Source organism: Microtus pennsylvanicus, chromosome 4, assembly GCF_037038515.1.
Source record: "Microtus pennsylvanicus isolate mMicPen1 chromosome 4, mMicPen1.hap1, whole genome shotgun sequence".
Lineage (NCBI taxonomy): Eukaryota > Metazoa > Chordata > Mammalia > Rodentia > Cricetidae > Microtus > Microtus pennsylvanicus.
In genome coordinates this window covers 21,161,797-21,180,143 of record NC_134582.1, presented here as the reverse complement: position 1 = coordinate 21,180,143, position 18,347 = coordinate 21,161,797, and the positions used below count along the sequence as shown (strand labels likewise).

At 46.9% G+C, this 18,347-nt stretch overlaps 1 protein-coding gene across 1 annotated transcript in view; it reads right to left on the bottom strand.

Annotated features, from left to right (window-relative positions):
* The window catches only part of Atp8b1 (ATPase phospholipid transporting 8B1), a 113,546-nt gene extending 95,932 nt beyond the window's left edge, over positions 1–17,614 (bottom strand). The window contains exon 1 of the mRNA XM_075968479.1: positions 17,285–17,614. The gene's annotated coding sequence lies outside the window, so the exon portion shown is untranslated. The remainder of the gene's footprint in view (positions 1–17,284) is intronic.
* Positions 17,615–18,347: the final 733 nt, after the last annotated feature.

Genomic DNA, 18,347 nt, shown 5'->3' with positions numbered 1-18,347 from the left:
AAGGTTCAGTTCAGTCGAGAGAGGATACTGAACATGGGAAAACAAAACCGCAGTTTGTAATCTCCAAGGGCTACCCAGGTACCCTTTCCCTTCAGGGTGGCGGGTGTGGCATGCCACCTACAGTTATGAAGGTGATGGTTTATTTCCATAGAGATCCCACCTCAATTCACCAGTAACTTTCTCCTGGGGCCTTAATTAATTCTCATATACCACAGGGCGAAGCTCTGCCATTCTTGAGCTGTTTTATTAATCTGCCTTCATTATCTTCCCTCTGTAGAAGGTAAATCAAGCCAGGAGAAAGCAGACCGTGCAGCATGAGTCTCTGGGTCAGAGAGAGGCCAACTCCTGTTTTGGCAGGCTAGAATACTGGCCTCGCATGAGCAAGGCCCTAGGACACCATCCCTCTAACACAAAAAAACAAGCAATTTTTCATAATACAAAGTGTTGGGAGCTGTGAACCCCCAGATCCTGAATTTCTTGTAAACAACTTGTTTTCCCCTGATCTGAGACAGCTTGCAGCTGGTCTGAGCACAAGACTCTCAGCAGTTCCTGATGGCAGGGAGTGGTTTCTGGTGTGTTTGGCTGGGGCGTGGCCATCCCTATATAAGCTGCCCCTGAACACAATAAAGGGGGCATTCTGGCATCAAGGATGACCTGTGTCTCTGTGTTTTTGTGTGTTTTAATCTCCAGCCCCTTGCCCAGTTCACGAACTGTATGGTGGCGCATAGAGCGCAGACAATGTCATGCGCCACAACAAAAGACCCTCTACCTTTTGTTTTTTGAGGTAGGATCTTTCATGTAGCCTAGGCTGGCCTCAAACTCTCTATATATCTAAGGATGGCCTTGAACTCCTCATCTTTTTACGGAAGTTGCTCAAAAGTAGGGCACCTGGATGTTTCTGGCTAAAAGCAGTGAGAAAACAGCCGACTTTCCTGACTCCACTCCAGCCCTGTTATGCTATGTGTTACCTGCTTTTTCTTCCCCCGTGGAAGGTTTTTCAACCGTTCCCTCCATTCATCTCATGTAGTAATCTGAGAGCAGACTCCAATATGAGACGCTACCCAGACTTCCGTCTGTTCTGTAGCTGCCAGACTCCAGAGAAGGAAAAGCGACCACCATAATCCACTCTCCTTTCCTTGGGGAGCATATAGACACATTTATAGATACAAAGTCTGCCTTTAGATGTTTAACCAGTAGACACGGGATGGCTGCAAGCCTTGGGGAAAGGAGCTGGATAGGCAGGGTGGGAGGGATGATCAAAAGACATAATCCCACGAGCTTGTGCCTTCAAAGGGTAGACCACTGAATGCATTGCTTGTACTAAACAGTAGGCTAGATGAGGTGCCACAAACCTATAATTCTAGCGCACAAAAGGCTGAAATAGAAAGATAAATTGAGGCTAGCCTTGGCTGGACAGTAAGAGATGATAGATTAGATAGATAGATAGATAGATAGATAGATAGATAGATAGATAGATAGATAGATAGATAGATAGATGATGGATAGATGGATGGATGGATGGATGGATGGAGTCAGACAGACAGGTCATAGATAAAACCTATGCAAACAAAACAAATAACACAAGATTAAAAACTGAAGGTCTGAAACTGTTTTTGTTGGAACCCTTGATCAGGAAATAGCAAGGGCCAGTTTTCTCTCTCAGCTGAGAGTGATAATGGACATCTGAAGGCCTTCTACCCAGACAGCGAACTCTGCAAAGGTAAGGAAGCCTTTAGTTCCACTGTCAATCTTGGACCTGATGTTAGTTATTGATTGCTACCTAACAAGATCCCCCTAAATGAGAAATTCTTTGTCAGTTTCAGGGACACAGGAGGCTGGGCAGAGCCCAGGGTATAGTTAAGGTGCTGGCTGGGTGGCAGTCATGTGAAGTTTCAATCAGGGAGGATCCAATTACCAGCTTGCTCTCTGGGCTGCCGGCAGGATTTAGTTCCTCGTGGACACCTGGCTAGAGGCCACTCCAGGTCTTTGCCACGTCATCTCTCCCATCTGGCAGATCCAATATGGCAACTGGCTTCTCTCAGACAAAGAATGCCAGAGAATTCGAGAAAGGGGGATGACTCTCTTTCTATAACCTAGCTTCAGATGAATGGCTAACCCATAAGAGGGACCTCTCAGGGGCAAACTCCTATATCATGTCCCTTTCCTTATTTTTGGCTAAAAGGCTATTGTGCAAGCTAAGTGTGGCCATATCACACATACATAACACACATGTACATGTGCTCCATGACTGTGAACTGAAGTGTTCTCTACCATATCCCTTAACTGGGCATCTTGGGAAAGGGCCGAGCCCTATACGAACATGTGTAGAGTCCCTGAGTAAAATTCCTTGCTTTCTCTACTGAGGGAAACATTGCTTTGGAAATACCCCTGTACTCTCTTGCCTACTCCAGGCAATAGCTATCTCTCTGCTCTTTGATGCCAAGCTGTGCTTATGGTGACTGTGTACTCATCCGGCTAGAAATCGATTGTATTGGGTTACAGTGTGACCCCTCCACTCTGGCCAGAGTCTCTCCGCGAGACTGGCTCATTAGGTCTAACCTCTATTCACTTCAAGATTACCCAGAAACACAAGAAGCCACAGAAGCATGAGCCAGAAGATTCTTCATCGGAATCCAAATTTGGTCAAGGAGGCTTCAGGGAACAAGCCTGAGAGAGGTCTAGTAGTAAAACAAAACCCAGGGAAATTACAGAAGGATTCTCAGATGCTTTAGTGGGGCCCAAATATGGTCAAAAGAAGTCTGAGAAGGCTTTTCTGGAACAACTCGAAGAAGTCTAGCAGAGAAGAAAAAAACCACAGAGAAATCACGTCACCCAAACTGGTTTCCGGAGGGAGGGGCAGACTCATGGACCGCGAGATTGCTGAGAGTCAAAGTGAAATCTAGGCTCGATTGTGAAATCTGGAGTTAGCAGCAGCTAGGGCCCGTGCTGACTTCTTAAATCTCAGCAATGTTAAACATGGTGTCACTATTTCCTGTTGTGGCAATTGATAATAAACCTCAATTTGTATAACGAAAGGAAATATTTATGTGCAATGTTAAACTTTTCCTGCCGAATCTATTACAAATATGGGCAAGAGAAGCCAAATAAAGCAACTAAATAAAACCCATGCTTATGGTTCTCATAACATAGTGATCATTATAAATCTTAAAGTTATGGCTGGAGAGATGGTTCAGTGGGTTAAAGGCACTTGCCAAGAAACCCAATAAATCTGAGTCCCATCCCCGGGACCCACATGAAAGGAGAAAACATAATCCTAGGTGTCCTTTGGCTTCCACCCGCATGTGTATTTGCTTACACCCCATCCATTTGCCATGCACACATGACATATAAGTAAATACAATTAAAAGCTTTCACAAGTCTGTTTGTAAATATAAATTTGTTTTGGTACATATCAATAAGCACAGAGAAACTTTTTTAATGCTAATGCTGAAGTTGGAAAGGCAAGGCCAAAGATAATTTTAAATCTATTGTGCACTAGCGTAAGCCCTTGGAAAGGCTAAAATAGCTTCAACGTGCTAAAGTTCTTTTAAAAAACCATTAGAAAACGCGCAACTTTACAGTGACTGCAAACGCAGCCAAAGGTTTTTATAGGACTGGCTGGGTTTGGCAAAGGGGCCGTGCGGCTGGCTCTCAGCTCCCTCGGCACAGCTGTGAAGAATATCCTGTCGTCTGTTTACATATATCCATGCTCCGGGAATTGAACAATTAAAAGCCGTGATGGGCTGGCTTCCGCTGCAGAGCCGGTGGGAGAAGAAAGACTGTAGCTTCTGGGAAGAAGCAGGGAGGGGAAATCACAATGACTTGGCAAAGGGGGATTCTGGAATTGGCCAGGTCTACCCGAAGCTGGAGGGAGCCTGTTGTAACTCCGAGAAATAGGTCTGCATGGTCTTTACCGTCCACAGTTCTCAGACGCTCTTAATTGTCTTTAGCCAGGAAGGATTATCCAGAAGAAATAATATTGCACATAACATGGGAAGTTTTTATCTTACGGATGGGTTCATCTAAACAGAGAGAAATAGTGGGTCCAGATTTCTTTCTCTATTTCATTTCCCAGCTACCCAGCCTGCTTCGCACTGTAAGGGACTAGGAAATGACTTCCAAGTGGTCAAGAGTCCAGTCTCAACAGCCACATCACTGATTTTACCTGATTCATGCTGATGACAACTTCCTTCTCTTGGTGATGCTTCTGACCCGCAGGGCTGTGGCCTGGCAGCTGCTGGCTGCCCAAAGGATGATTTGGGGTCAGACAGCTATTTACTGGTCATAAAATCAGGGCTGAAGACTATTCATGCAATCACAGCTGGTTAGATAGGAATGATCTCTAAGAGCATCAGAAGGCAGGCCCTCTGAGCACAGCCACCTGCTTGAAGTCACCTGAGAAACCACAAGAAGAGAAGACATAGAGCCTGGGAACTTCTGCTTACTTCTATCTGTCATCTATTTGTCTGTCTGTATGTCTGTCTATAATATATCTACCTACCTATTAGTTTGTTTTTAGTTTTGTGAGACAAAATTTTTTATATAGCCCAAGCTGGCTTCAAACTCACTATGTGACTGAGGCTGGCTTTAAATTCCTAGTCCTCCTGCCTCTCTCTACCTCCCAAGTACTCAGAATATACACCTGAGACATGACCTTGCCCAGCAGCTTCAATTTTATTTGACCTATTGAAAAAAAAATGTCTATTTATTTGCTGTGTGCATGTGTGTCCCTCCGTGTGTGTGTGGGGGGGTGCCTGTGCCAATGGACACGTGAGGACAACTTGGGGCAGATGGTTCCTTCCTTCTACCATGTACATCCTGGGGACAGAACTCAGGTCTTCAGCAAGCACTTTTAGCCACTGAGTCATCTCACTAGCCCAATTTCATTTTAAAAGCTCCCAGGGTGACTTCAAGAGACACTGGACTGAACTGGGTTCCTGGCTTGCTTGGCTGCGGTGTGATGTGAAGTTTTGCTCTTGCCAACAGGTGGGAACTCTGTTCATCCCTCAGACTGGATTGCGTCCACCTGGAGAGTTTGGGCCGATTTGGTCGATACTACAATATCGTTAAGAACATAGAACAGTGGCAGAGCAAAAGAGGAGAGAACACAGCTCGGGAGGGAGCTCCTTTCACTGACTGACTCAGTAGAGAATATAAGGAAATGACACTCGGGCCAAAAGCCTGGGAGAAGGAGCCATGCTGAGGAAGAGGGCTTGGGGGGGATAAAGCAACAATGAGAAAGTCCTGGTACAGGAAATGATCTGTCACGCTCAGAAAACTGAAGTTTCAGAGGATAAAGATGCAACTTGGAAGAGGGAAGGTATGAGAGCAGGCTGGGCAAGCCCAGGAGAGGAGGGGGCTACCCTGTCCTAAATACTGAAAGGTTTTCATTTAGGTGTAGGAAAGTCCCGGGATCTAAGTAGTTGGGTTGGAGGGAGTGGGGTGAAATGTGTGCTTCAGTTAGGATGCTATGGCAACAATCCCAAGGAGGGGGGAGGCTGGCTTGAATGGAGCAGGTGACAGTGGACAAAGTGGTAATGGACTGGCGTCAAGGCCATTTGGACAGAGAAGCTTCAGAGGCCATTGGGCTGCAAAGGGAATTAGGGAGAGTTTAGAACAATTCAAGTCAAGACCAAGCCCAGTTTTCTGGCTTAAGCATCAGCTAAAGAGTCATTATCTTCCAACAACTGTCAAGAGTTCAATTCTCCATAGCTCAGACTTGGAATGTCAGGGGGTGTGGTGGTTCATCATCAGTATCACCTTGATGAGGTTTAGAAGGACCATGGAAATGCACCTCTGGGCATGAATGCTCTGCTGTTTCCAGAAGATTTCACTGAGAAAGGAAGATCTGCCCTGAATATGGGATGTACCATTTCATGGGTGGGGGTTCAAGTACAAAAGCAAGTGAGTACCAGCATCTCTCTATCTCTCTCTGCTTCCTGGCTAGAGATCTAATGTTATAGCTACCTCACAGTACTGTGCCAAGCCTCCCTGGCAAGATGGTAAAATTATGAACAAAATGCCCCCTTCCTCCTTAAGTTGCCCCTTGACAGATTCAAAGTGGCCAGGGACAGGTGCAAGAGGTGTCTGGGACTGCACCCTAGGGACCCCAAAACTACAGGAGCATTTCTATCTGTGGGTCAGAATAAGAAAGAATTCTCAACCCAACACCACTGGCATTTTGAATAGGATACTTCAGTGTCAGGGGTGTGGCAGGAGGAGTCCACACACCGCGCGATGTTTATCAGGATCTCTGGTCTCTACCAATAGAGTCTAGCCACATTCCCTGCGTTGTGATGTCCTGAAGTATTCCTTGAGGGCAAACTGACTCAGCTTAGGTTGGGGACGCAATACCAATAATCCTTGATAAACCTCAATCTAAACCGAATTCACAGCAAAACAATGATAAATTACACAAATCACTCCGATGTTCCTATGGACAAGCCTATGAAATTGATTGACTCAAATCAAATCAAGCACGGGGCTTCACTTTGCCCCCAGCCCATTCGAGTTAGACTGGCCCCAAGATAACTGTATGACCTTCAAACTCTCCGTCCTTTGTCTTCTGACAGTAAGACACTCAACGGTGTGGGGAGGAGAGGCAACAAAGAATATTCCAGTTTCGCCCCTGCTTGCAAATGTTTCATAGTTCAGAATTACAGAATGATCTAAGGATTTCCAAATAATTTGTAAAGTGATCTATAACCCAGACCAAGATGTCCAAAGAATCCAATTTTCCGGAATAGGAGCTAACTTTAGAAAAGAGAGAAAGAAAGGGGGATGCTGCCAAGTTGTGGCATTTGCAAAGCACAGCAACTGGCTTACAGGCTGTTCTGGGCCAACTAATGTGGGTGCTAAAAACTGAACTCGAGGTCCTCTGGAGGAGCACTACACCAGCCACTGAGCTGTGTTCCCATCCACTACTAAAGACATTTTAATAAGCAAATATTTTGCTGCCTCATGTCAGTTAAGTCACAATCACTGGCCTGAAGGTTTTGGATGAACAGGACTCGGAGATCACATCCAGATACAACAAGAACACATTTGTTAAAATCCCTTCCTTCTGTCTTCTTGAGCAGGCGAGTAACAGGAAAGATGTGCCTATAACATGTGTCAATGTGAGCAGCCTAATTTCTTTAAATTATTCACTCAAAGTCTTAACTTACATAAATTTTATGGGTTTTTGCCAGTGCTGTTTGGTTTGGGGGTTTTGTTTTGTTTCATTGAGACAGGGTCTCACTATGTAACCCTAGCTAATCTGGTACTTATTAAAGACAGTCAGGCCGATCTCAAATTCACAGTAATCCAACTGCCTCAGCCTCTAGAGTGCTGGTATCTTAAGCATGCACCACAACCAGTTTTCTGTTCTGTGTCTTGTCACAATTTACAAAGAAGACAGGGAACAGGCCCAAGAGGGTCTTTTGGAAGACGCTGTCCTTGAAGGAGGAGAAGGCAACCGTCAGGATAAAGAATGTTCCAGTCAACCAGAACGTGACAAGACCCTGCTGGGTAGGAACTTAGTGCTACGTCCTGGAATCTATGAGAAGCGAGCATAGAATTGGGATAAAGGGGCATAAGTCTGGGAAACATGGATAGAGCAGGCTAAGCCAAGTTATAAAGATCCCAATAGGAGCCATTTGGTAGATTTTTAAGTAGAGGTACAAGGCTTGATTTCTGTCTTTAACCGCTAAGTCAGAACTCAATGCTAAGAATGGGCAGGGATGAATACAAGACTGGAAGCAGAGAGGCTAGCTACGATGTTACCTACCACAGGGTCAGAGCTCCTGGAGGCTTGGACCGGAAAGCAAGGGGGCAGGGGGGGGGTGTGAGAAGTGGAGGGTAGGAGCTGTCCCTTTTAAATAGACATTTGGTCTTGGTGACAAGTTGGATTTGAGGACCTCAAAGATGTTTCGGATGGCTGACTTCTGACTCAAAAGGCTCACAACAGTGTTACTTAGGCAGAGAAATGGGCCTAAAAAGATGGAGAATCTCTGGGTCTTTTTTGTTTGCTCTCCTGGGCCACAAGAACATGGCCAAGGTCACACTTTGGTGGAGCCACAACCTGAGCCTGGAGATACATCTTTGGAAAACATCAGGCCGGGCTTGAGCACTCAAAAGAGACACCAAGAAAGCCCATGCAAGCAGCACTCCTTGACATTGTGGCAGTCCTTGACACTGCCATCAGCCTTGGACACTGGACTCATACTTGTGAAATATGCATCTAATTTTGGAGCAAAGTGTGCAAAGAGAAGGACAAATTGGCAAGTTCTGCTTTATGGACAGAGATGATGGTTAGCCAAAGATGAGCCCCTGGACATTCCTCAAAATAGTTTGTTCTCATCCACACAACTCTTCCTTCTCCACTGAATTCCCTTCTCCTGAAGCAAGGCCTACTGTTACTGCAGATTATAAACCCAATATCAACTTGTTTCATACTCCCTCTGTTTAAATATTTGCTTTGAAATAGAGTGTCACTTTGAGAGCCAGACTAACCTCAAACTTTGGGGCAATTCTCCTGCCTCTGCCTCTAGAGTGCTGGGATTACAGGTGTATACCACCTTAGTATTTTGTTTATATTTACTCTTCTCTCCCAGTCCCAGCAAGCCTATGAGTTCCACAGCAAGGAACACCACACTTGCTTGGCTCATGAGCTGACACAGAGCTTGGAGTACAGGGTAGGGGTGGCCCGGGGCTGGGTTGCTAGAAGGAATGGCTCCTCTTGTAGCACTGGTGCTCTTTGCTCAAGTGCTTGTGGATCAACTGCTTGCCTGTACTCATGTGCTCCATCCCCCTTTTTGAACACACTCCTTTCTCACCCTACCAAACTGGGACCGACCGTACAGTGGTGGTAAACAGAGCTCTGGCGCTCTAAACAAGACCAGATGTACATACTTCTGAGGAGTGTCTTTAGAATCTTTAAGCAGCCACCTCAGTACAGCACATTGAGTATGCAGTATTTAGAAACTCATATTTCCTTCTGCAGCTCAGGCTCAGTCAAGGAAGTTATCTTCACCCCTTTCTCTTTCTCTACACACCTACCTACCTACACACATACACATGCACACACATACGTGCAAACATACACACTTATTTGTCTAGAAATCCTATGCTATTGACTTTCAATTTATCATGTTAAAACTTATATCTATATCCATATATCTACACCTCATTAATCCCCCCCCCGTGACATCTAATCATTATGGCTTCTATCACACCTTGCCGATGTAGCCTCTTGCCTGATCTCTCGGCTTAGGACCTCCCACCCTGGTCTGGTCTATAACCAGCAACCAGAGTGACCCAGACCAGATCCCACCCCTTCCATGAGTGACATCCTACACTGATCCCCTGTCTCATACAAGTCAGAGGCTAAGTCCTTATAAAGCCTGGGAGGCCCTGCAAGGTCTTCCTCTAGCCCTCCCTCTGTGCTCACCTCCAGCCTTCTAGTTTGTTTTCTCGTTTTTGTTCATTTTGATAGACTCCTGCTTATAGTGCTGACCAGTTTAAAAGTCCTATCTACTTGCCTCAGTCAAATGCAGGCATATCGGTGAGCGAGGAGTTACAGGCAGACATAGCTCCATCTGCTCTCTCTCTCTCTCTCTCTCTCTCTCTCTCTCTTTCTCTCTCTCTTTTCTTTGCTCCCACAGTACTGTCTTTTTTTTTTATCAGAGCAGCCAGGTACTCACACCTTAAGCCTCTGCCCGGCACTCTACAGTCCCCTGCCTCCTGCCTCAGATACTCCATAGGTCCCCCTCTCCCCTCTGCACTCAAGTCACCTTCTCAGGAAGGACACTTCACTTCAGTGGAAACTTGTGCCCTTGATGGCCCATTCTCTTGCTATGGCAAAGCACATCTCTTGGTGTGCACTATATAACCAATCTGTTTGTTATGTATACTTGTCTGTCGCCTCTTGAATTCGACTTCCTAAAGGACATATTTCTCTGCGAATTCACCGACACATGCCAAGGCTTGCCACACAGACCTATGGGGTGTTGGACTCACCCACTGGTTCAGAGAGACAGCAATATGTGCTCTAAACTTTGAAGTCCAAGAGGCTTCTCTGGGAGATGACACAGGAGACAAAAAGCTCCATTCGCAAAACTTCCACCACTGAAGCCAAAACTCAAGAAATGGAACTAATTCATCCCTAAAGCTTAGCCAAACTTGTCCTGTCTTAAATAACCTTGGTCTCAACGATCTTAAAGGTCCAAACATGTTAGATGCACATAGCTCACTGTAAAGTGGTGGTCAGATAGTCCTACCCTGCCTTCTACAGTGTTCACATTTCCCTCTTTCTGAGAGGTTGTTTGGTTTGGTTTTCTTGGGACAAGCTCCCATGAAGCCTAGGATAGGTAGCTGAAGCTGGCCTTGAACTTGATCTTCTTGCCTCCACCTCCCAAGTACTAGGATTACAGGCACACACAACACACAGATAAATCCACTCTCCATTCTCACTCCCACCTTTATGCTAAGGATTGAACCCAGGGTCTTTATTCTTTGTTGTTATTGTTTGTTTTGTTTTGTTTTTCGAGACAGGCTTTCTCTGTGTAACAATCCTAGCTGTCCTGGAGCAAGCTCTGTAGACCAGGCTGGCTTTGAACTCACAGAGATCCACCTACCTCTGCCTCCTGAGTGCTGGGATTAAAGGCATGCGCCACCACCAGTCTTGTGTGTGCTAGGCAAATACTCTACTACTGAACAACATACGCATACCCTCCCTTTTTTTAAAGAAAGATTCTAGCTATATAGTTCAGGTTGGCTTTAAACTTGTGATTCTCCTCCTCCCTCAGCTTCTCCAGTGCTGGGATAATGGGTGCTCTAGACAATACCTGATCCATCTGAACATCTTCTTAAGGAGACACAACAGTTTGGTGACCCTGTCATACTTCACTACATAAATGATCCTTTGCCTTACAACTTTTATTAAAGGCTGCCCATTCTACCCAAAGGTAGAAAACAATCTGACACTTAAATATTCAATTAAAAGATTTTTTAAAAATTGAGTGATTTTTAAAAAAATTGTTTCCATTGATGAAGAAAGCTAGGATTCTTTCTCCACCCAAAATGTCATCTCAAAGGCATTTGTGGTCTGTAGAGACGACATAGTCATAGGGCCACAGATCCTGAGCTCAGACACCCAGGATGGCACAGAGTAAAATCAACTACATCGCCACAGCAGGCCAGCTCGGTGACAATAGTAAATGACCTTCACTGAGAAAGAGCAGCAGAAGATTTTGGGGAGATGGCTGCTATCATGCATCTTTGATATTACTCCTGGCATCCCGGACTTCTTTGGTGGAAACGTCACACTAGATACTACATATCCTCAGTCTTACTTATGAAGAAAAGGTTTTACAAAGCAAGCACGCCACACCCCACATGAACAAATAAGAACATAAACTAACCAGTCCCCAGCAACATCATTCACAAGCTAGAGAAGGAGACAAGCCAAATACAATGGCTTTGTCAAGTGACTAGTTGGGTAGAGATGAATAGTGGAATACTACTCCCCCTTATAACAGAAGAAAATTCAGACACATGCCATGCCAAGGATGAACCCTGGAGCCACCATGCTGAGAAAAATAAGCCAGGGACAAAAGAATAAGTATGATTGTGCTCAACATCAGATGCCATAGAGTAGTAGGGTTCATGGTGACAGAAAGAGGAATAGAGACAGGGGCTCAGGGATAGGGAGACATGGAAAGAGCTGTGTGAGACACTGAATGACTTTGATGCTTGTTACAGAATAATAAGATGTATTTAGTGCCACTGAACTACACTCTGAATGTGACTAACATGGCCAGATTTGATATTTTGTACATTTAACCATTTGCTAAATTGTCCATGGAATCAGATTTTGTACTATGAAGATCACTGTCATCCCAGAGTCATCCTGCTACCCAATGCAGGGCAGGATTTCACCTAATCACATCTCCGCAGCCTGCCCTGCTGCCCCACCACACATATAATGTCCACGTAGAGTTACAAGTTCTAGAAGTTTGTAAAAAGCTGCTAGTTCAAGCCTTAGAAGACTCATGCACTCAATGCAAAGACAAGACCAGTGTTTCCCAACCGGAAGTGAAGAACACCCATGCTATCTCACTTGCCTGTGCCAAGTCACATGGGCAGGCTTAATATCCACTTTCTCATGGAGCACAGAGACCTTAGCTCACTGTGTCCCAAGCAGGTAAAATAAGAATATGTGTATATCACACCACATTTTATAAAATTAATCATGTATTCCTCTCATGGGCACATGTCCTATGAACAAGATAGACTACCAGGCAGCGTGTGAGGACAATATTTGGTGTCAAAGAATCTGTTTGGGATTTTCTAGCTCAACCCAGTTTGGGTGAAGATTAGAAAACTGATTTCAAACACAGCCTACCCTAAATCAAACAAACCTCAACTCTGGTGGAACAAAAGCCACTCAGCAAAGAAACAAAGCCATAAAACAACAGTCGTGTAAATAGAGAGCCAGGCTACCAGGCAAAGGTCAGGCTCCACACACGCACAGTAGAAGCTAACTTCTAAACCCTGTTAGTAGGGAGCAAACAGCCTTCACCCCCTGAAAGGTATTCAGTGTGATCATCCCCAAGGAGTCCAGTCCTTTGTCCAGCGTGACACCTCTGATATCATGGCCAGCCCCATCTCTCACACCTGAAAGACTAGACTTGGAGACTGATGATAAACCATGCCCACAGAGATGGAAGAGTCCCCAGCTCAGCCATCCAGACCTCAAACCTAAGATCACCTCATGTAGAGACAGCATCCAGAGCAGTAGAGAGAAGCTGGTCAACTCTTTTTTGGATTTATCAATTTGTTTATTTCTTTCTTTGTTTTTAATTTGGTTTTTTGAGACAGGGCTTGGTTGTGCAGAGCCAGCTGTCCTCGAACTCATTGTTTTTATTTGTGTGCGTGTATGCCTGCCTGTTTGTGCACTGTTTGCATGCAGTACCCTTGGCGGCCAGAAGGGAGCATCGGACCACCTGAGTGAGGTTACAGAGGGTTGTGATCCACCAAGCCCGTGCTGTGAATTACACTTGGGTCCTCTGCAAGTACGGCAAGTGCTCTTAGCTGTCAATCCATCTCTCCAGCTCCTAAACAGAAATCTTATCAAAGAAGAAAACCAACTCAGACCCTTAATAAACTCGACAACCTTCCCTAAAACAGGGAGGTCAACTATTGGCCTAATTGAAGGGAATGAATGAATGAGGTTGCTTCAAGTTTCACCGGTATGTACCCAGGCTCCACAAACCATGAGGCTCACATACTACTCAGTATGAACCTGGGAGGAAAGAGGAGGAAGGAGATGAACGATGCCGAAACTCAAGGGGTAAAGAAGGCACTGTAGTGTTCTGAGTGTCCTATGAGCCTCTGTTGGGCAGGAGGCGGGTAGCACCCAGTTGAGGGCATCCTGAGTCCCTGGGCTGTGACAGACTGAACTCATCCTCCTGAAAGGTGAGAGGTCAGATTAGCTCCCTAGTCACCGAAGCACTTCAGAACAATGACAAGGATTTGAAGTTTAGAAACTTTCTTCCCATGTCCAGGTGCAAATGTGCACCTGTGTTTGCTAAACAAATGCTAACATATAAGATGAATCCCGTGTTCCCCACAGCCCAGGGGAAAGGCACTGCACACGGAGCACCAGCGCCAACACAGCCGCACCAATGACCACCCTTTAGTAAGCTCTGCGTACTCTCCTTTCCCAAGTGCTTCATTTGAAAACTCATTCCATCACACCATTTCCAGGTGGAGAGGCCAGGCGGCTGTACACTCCCTAGGTTAGATAACTGGAGAACAATGGAGCAGGTGTAGGCACCAACCTGGGGCAGAGGAGGTAGAAGCCAGCATCTCTGCCTTGCCACTGCTTCTGGACTCTGTTCACTGGGACCAGTTATCAGAACAGGTCCCACTGTGGGCAGATAATTTATTTAAAAGGGGCAATTTGCTCAGAACTATCGGGAGGCTTACTACTCTGTGCCTACGTATGAACTGATAAGTCTCCTGGTTTATAAGAATAAAAGTGAGAAAGAAGGTATATATGCCACAATCACATATATTCACATATGCATTTTTTTCTATAACCATCCTCCATGAAACTAGGTCCTTATTGACATGGAGAGCTACAGAAACTCTTAGATTTGGCATTGCTTTTGCATGGGCACTGGGATGGGATTCAGGAATAACATAAGCGGGAGGATGAAAAAGATGAGCCGTGTGTGTGTGAGTGTGTGTGTTAATTCAGCCTCTTTGGACGCAAGTTGTTACACTAAAAAAAAAAACCTATCAATAAATGCTGGATCTGATAGAATGACATAAAAATGGCAAAACAAAACAAAAAAAAACCCTCACACGATACCCAAAGACACCCCACCCCCTGCAAAGAAAAATTCCTCTGGGAGATAAACCTAGAAGCAGACATAGAACTAAAAGTAAGTTCTTAAACCTTAAAGGCCCTCTTGGCAGGAGCTCGTATGAGGAATGGACCCAGCAAAACTTGTACTTGCCCCTAAAGAGTCAGTTCCTCTGTATCCAAAGGTCCAAAGGTTTCTTTTACAAACTAAAACGAAAGAGCAAAGCCAATGGTAGAATTAAAAGCTCTCTAGAGTTATAAAAATCGCCTGTGGACCATGAATATGGCTTCTGAAAAACTAGCACAGAATTTAGTAGTAAGGCAATAAAATGTTAACATACTAATGTTCCTGTTAACATGTTCAGACTCCAGTACCAAGCAGTAATAATGGGTAAGTACCAAAGACTCAGACTGGCTTTTTACAGACATGTCAAAATCTGGGAGGGAAGTTCAATGGTAACTCTGTGGCTAGCTTATACCCAGGGCAGCAAAAATTAGGATTTACATAATAAAATAAGCCAGGTGTGGTCCCAGTCTCAGCACTAGGGAAGGCGAGCATCAGGAATTCAAGGTCATTGACCACTCCTTAGCAAGCTTGAGGTCAACAAAGGAGACCGGTCTGGAGATAACCATGATAATCAAGACAGATAATGAAAAATAAGAACATTCTTCCAAGAAAGAAAATAAAGCAGCATTCAAACATCTACCATTTGTAAAGGACACACACACCCTCTTCCTTCTCGCCAACCCTCCCCACCCCAAATAATGTTTATCTTTTTCACCCTTAATAAACGAGCAAACTGGCGTTGTTACTAGCGAGATACCTGCTGAACTCTAAAACCACGCATTTCCTACTACTCCTTGCTTTAAAGTGGGGGGGGGATTGGGGGTTGGGGGTGCTGGGGTGTGGGGGATGGGAATGGGGTGGGACAGAGGAAGCACTCAGCAGCCCAGGTGACGCTTTCCCTCAGCTCCAAGATCCTAACACCTGAAGTGAGGCTGAACGTGGAGCTGGCACTGAACTTGGTTTACTTCCCAGTTAAGACTTGTTTTTAACTAAATCATTTGCTCCCGGAAATCTCTGTTTTAAATCACCATCTTAAACAGAAAAAGAAAATCCCCTGAAGTCCCCTATTAGGAAGAGATAACCAGTAAACTTGGGTGTGAATTGCCCTTAAATAACAAGGAGAATTTGAAGGTGGCCAACGCGGAGCTGACAGGCGTGCTGGATGTGTTGGTTGGTATCAAGTAAGCCACACGGGTCCTTTGGCCTCTCTTTGGTGCCCAACACAAAGAACCGGTGAAAATTATCCCAGTGCGGTCCTTAGAAGACGATAAACGAACACGGCGCTTACGGACTCTCACTGAAAAGAACAAGGAAATATCGCTACATAAAGAAAACCATTAGCAGCTTCAGAAGAGTAATTGGAGGCAGGTGTGACTGCTCCCCTGAAATTAATCAGCTAATAACCATTCATCATCCTTCGCACAGTCTATGCATTTATAATCGGGTTTAATAAGGTCTTAACAAAAGATGGAGGAACGAACGGCACTTTAACCTAACACAAGGGTTCTGCTTAGACGATGAAAACCAGAGCTTTGACCTCATGTATCCTTTGGTTTTCCTCTTTGGAAACGGACCTCTCTTTACTATCCATGGGTAATAAATATATACAGCCTTTATAGCTTTTCTTCCTCGAGGCAGTTAGCCTTCCCCTGTGGCCAAGGAGTGCCTGGTGTCTTCACGTACTTCACTCGTGTTATCTGGTTTAATGTTCTAGGGGTTAAGGGGAAGAATTTCTAAAGCAATACGTTTTTTAAAAAGGGGTGGGGGAGCGAATCTTTCCTTCGCTCTAACAGAGTGGGCGATTCGCGGAGCCAGGGGGACTCCACAGAGCTAATAACCACCAGAGAAGAGCTAGAAGAATGCCTAAAGCACCGAGGGCAGGCCAAGGGGACCAGGGAGCTTGCTGGGTCTCATATAGAGCCTTTCGCTGTCTTGTGCCAATCCCCTGCCGCTGGTGCTCTTTGCCACAGCGGTCTAGAGATCTACATTCAAAGCCTCCCAGGGCAGAGACGTACACGCCTACAACTCTCTTGGAGGAGCTGGCCAGACATTTCTTTCTCTTCGGGCTGAGAGAGTTAGCCAAGAAATGATTTAAAGCCCCGGCCCTGTTCCATGCCTCATCTCCCGCCGCCTGACGCGTTTTCCTTCAACAGGCGCCGAGAAGTGACAGCTCCAGGCATCAACCCGGGGATTAAGGACAGCCAGCCGGCGGAGATGCGTCGGAGTTAATGGGCACGACCCCACAGTCACCCAGAAAACTATGTGTTTTCTCTATTACTCCCCCACTCTTTCACTGAGGCGCACTGAAGGAGCTTGGGAGGCAATGAGTCTCACTCCCTCCATCCTTCCCAGCAGGTGCGCCGCGGCCAGAAACACTCCTCCCTAAGGTCATTTTCGGGCGCACTGGATCGCCTATGCCCCAAAGTCGATCAGTGGAAGATTCCCAGAAGGGCGGTGGTCCTCTCATGACAGACAGAGACACTTTTCAAAGATCCCCAATCCTTTCTTGGCTTAACTCTGGGATCTTAACTCCCGACATGTGTGTAGCAAACCAATGAAAAATATAATACCCAAACAGCTCCCGGGAGATTCCTCCCCCGAACAGGTGAAAACCCTAAAGAACTGGGAATGTCGCTCAGCTTGTCCTTTGCCAACTGTGGACCGCGGCGGGGGCTGAAACTTCCGGTACCACCACCCCAGCCCCCCCAAATACCACTTGTCCGGGCTCGGGAGCCTGGGGGCTCGGACAGCTGCTGCCACCGCATCGGGGATGCGTGAAATCCACTAACCGAAGGAGTCAGGGGACCCTGCCGAGCTGATTGGATCCCAGAGGTCGGGGAACACCGGCGCTTTGCCCTTCTTACCTAGTGCTCACTGGGCCCCAGCTGGGGCATCCGCGGGGTGCGCGCCGCTCCAAGGCTTGTGCGCACCTGGCCGCCTCCCGCCCGGCCCCAGCGCTGCGGCTGCGCTAGCGCTGCATGGCACACAGGGGCTGGCCGGGGGCCCCGGGAAGCCTGTCCAGTTGGCCGCGACTCCTCCGGCTCTCGTGGCTCGCCAAGGGCTCCCCGCCTTCCCCCGGCCCGCGTCAGTGCGCCCTTCCTCGGCGGCCGCCCTTTTCCCTCCGCTCTGTCGGACCGGACAAACTGGTTTCTCTGCTCCAGGGAGGAGCTTCTCGCCTCCCCCTAGCAGCGGCCGTGGCCGCGCGCGGCTTGGGGACCAAGCTGGAGCTGGGGCCGGGGGCGGGTCCCGCCGTCTGCCCTCCCTCGATCCCTCCCTGGGGCGGAGAGGTGTTGGGCTGCCAGGCCTGGGGCTGGTTTACGCAGCCTTGCTCTAGTGCGAGGTCCTAGCGCCCCAGAGGCAGGTGGCCACCCCTGACCGTGACCATCTTAAGCCTATCCTGTGATCCTGGCTCTCAGGGCACTCCTGCTCCCTGCTTCACAGTCGCGCGCCCCCACGAGCTTCGCGTCACTTTCCCATCCACTGTAGGCTTGGCTGCAGGCCGGGGTCGGTGACCGTGCCAGCCCGGAAAGCTGGCGGGGTTACTGAGAGCCGGGGACCTGAACTCATTCGGTAAGAGGAGCCGCGCTCGCTCTCGGCCAAGTCACGTCTAGGGATCAGTCACCGAAGGCGGTGGAACAGAGGGCGCTAAGTCTCCTAAGACTTCGAGAAACTGTAATTGCAGCAAGCTCACATTCTGCTGAGTTGTGGCGCGTGTTTAGGACCTTGGGACCAGAACAAACGATGGTGTAACAGGATAACAGTGTTATGGTTGCAAGATTCATACCCGCATGTGCAGCGTTGCTGGCGGCTGTTTGGAGTATGAATCGCACCTCCCATGCAGCATGAGAGGTGCTGTTTCTACAGCTGCATCCCTAAGGCTCTCAGAGCTTACCCAACTACCAACAAGTCGCTGGGGTCAGAAGGGAG